This window comes from Octopus bimaculoides, chromosome 23 (assembly GCF_001194135.2).
Source record: "Octopus bimaculoides isolate UCB-OBI-ISO-001 chromosome 23, ASM119413v2, whole genome shotgun sequence".
In the NCBI taxonomy this organism is placed as follows: Eukaryota; Metazoa; Mollusca; class Cephalopoda; order Octopoda; family Octopodidae; genus Octopus; species Octopus bimaculoides.
The window spans coordinates 23,850,302-23,852,857 of NC_069003.1; the positions used below are offsets into that span (position 1 = coordinate 23,850,302).

At 40.0% G+C, this 2,556-nt stretch overlaps 1 long non-coding RNA gene across 1 annotated transcript in view; it reads left to right on the top strand.

Moving 5' to 3' along the window:
- Positions 1-1,462: 1,462 nt before the first annotated feature.
- Positions 1,463-2,556, top strand: part of LOC106871112 (uncharacterized) — a 7,577-nt gene continuing 6,483 nt past the window's right edge. The window contains exon 1 of the long non-coding RNA XR_001409627.2: positions 1,463-1,805. This is a non-coding gene — a long non-coding RNA (uncharacterized LOC106871112). The remainder of the gene's footprint in view (positions 1,806-2,556) is intronic.

The following is a 2,556-nucleotide window of genomic DNA, read 5'->3' on the forward strand; positions in this document are numbered from 1 at the left end:
AATTGCAGAAAATGTATATACAGTCATTTACAAACAACTGAATACTTGTCAAAAACAGGTGAAGAGAGTGTAGTGGTTCATGCAGGCTTGACGTGGATTCGATCCTCGATCGCCAAATTTAATTTAACAGTTCAACAGCACTTTTCTCACGGTAAAACAATAGTTTTTCTGTGAGTGACAGCAGTTACATTTGCCAGATGCCTTCGCTAAGCAGAATAATGGCTTTGCCACTTGACCTCTCTTACCTCTTCTAGGCTACTAAAAGCTAGAATAGAGATAATAGACCGCCAACGAAATCTATTGTTCTCAACAATATGTCTATCCTTCTGGTTGGTTTTGGATAGTTATAAAAGCAAGAACTCCGTAAGCCAAAGTCAGTTAGCGAGAACCTTTAAGAGTATGCCAGACTTGTTCGGGAACATACTGGCCGGTGTATAGGCGAAGTGGCAGCAGAACGAGAGAATCCCCAAATCTGTGAACCGGGGAGTGGTAACACTGATAAGGACGGACCCAAGCAATGGGGATAACATTAATAATTTCAGGCCCATAACTCTGCTAAACACAGAGTTAAAAAATTTGGCCAAGGTGTTAGCCAAGAGAGTGAGGCTTGTCGTGGGCGACCTTGTGGGAGATTACGAATCTCAGCCAGGAAGAGAAATTCAGTTTCTACAACACTCACTTTCTTGTGAGAGAGCTAAAAGTCGAACGATACAGGTGCTTGTGAAGTTATGACTGCATAGGTGTTTCAGGAAAAATGCAGAAAATGTATATACAGTCATTTACAAACGGATGAATACTCGTCAAAAACAGGCCAAGATAGAAATACATTAATCATGGTTCCCTTATTGACAGAACAATAAGTGGAGTGGCAAGAGAGAAGTTTTAGATTGGAAATTCGAATCTCAGCCAGGAAGAGAAATTCAATTACTACACACACACACACACACACACACACACAGAGCCATCATCAGTAGATGTTTTTGGTTTAGCACAAAGAAAAAAATGGGCGCCAAAAGTGTTCTGCATATTCTCTTGAAAAACTACATCTCTTAAAAAGCTTGAGTCCCTCCAGCGAATACATAAATTCGTGGAACAATTCCAACATTTGGGACACTTGACTTGTCTGTACAAGAAATCCATTGCATGGACATTAAAACCCGCAAGATTGTGACCATCAATTAGAAATCTCCACAGAAATAGTGATAGCAACAGGATAAAAGAGATAAAAGGAGGTATGCGTTTGAGATCAATGCATACAACCTTTGAATGCCACAGTCTCCCTGATAGCACTTGCTAAACAACACTGTAAACACTAGAGAGATAAAGGAAAGACATGCGCAGAATTTGATAGATAGATAGGGTGCTCTTGACAGTAGTGATTGAAATTATGTCAGATGAATGAGAGAGATAGACAGAGAGATAATAGAGGGAGTGGAGCGAGACGGAGAGAAGAAAGGACAACGAATCAACAGCTGGTGACTAACGAATTATATAGAACTCTTAAGTCGATACAGTGATTAGCCAGTAATAGGAAGGGACGAATAACCTATTTCGATATTCATTCAGTATGTACTTTTCGTGAGGAAATGACGGAGAGATATTCAGTTTTACCACATTTATATCAACCGCTGTCATCGTTAAAAAATGAAGAAGATAAATAATCTAGGCACAATGGATTATGTAGCCCTAGATACACAGTGTTTTATAATAAGAGGTGATGGTCACAGCTAAGACGTCTTTTTAAACCTATAGGTCTGCTTGTTCAGGATTAAAGGGAGTTTAAATAACATCAACATAAGGAGCAGGTGATTATTATTTTAAATATCTTTTATGTGTTTCAGTCGCTGGACTGTGGCCATTTTGTACACTTCCCCTCAAAGTAACATAGAGATTTCAATACAGCAGCCCTTTTGTAAGCTTTGTAGTGTGTGTGTGTGTGAGAGAGAGAGAGAGAGAGTGGGGAGAGAGAACATTGCAAACAATGAATGTAATAAACATGAAATGTAAAAGTCGTATAAATAAAAGGGCATTATCACATATGTATACGCCCCCGACTTTGTTGCCCCAATAACATCCAGAAAAATGGATACTTTTTAACAAAATTTTCTACAAATACCGCGTAGATGTAGTGACTTCAGAGTACTCTCTATTTCTTTTCTACTTGTTTCAGTCATTTGACTGTGGCCATGCTGGAGCACCACTTTTAGTCGAGCAAATCGACCCCAGGACTTATTCTTTGCAAGCCTAGTACTTATTCTATCGGATTTATTTTTGCCGAACCGCTAAGTTACGGGGATGTAAACACACCAGCATCGGTTGTCAAGCGATTTTGAGGGGACAAGCAGACACACAAACACACACACATACATACATACATATATATATACATATATACAACGGGCTTCTTTCAGTTTCCGTCTACCAAATCCACTCACAAGGCTTTGGTCGGCCCGAGGTTATAGTAGAAGACACTTGCCCAAGGTGCCACGCAGTGGGACTGAACCCAGAACCATGCGGTTCGTAAGCAAACTACTTACCACACAGCCACAACTACGC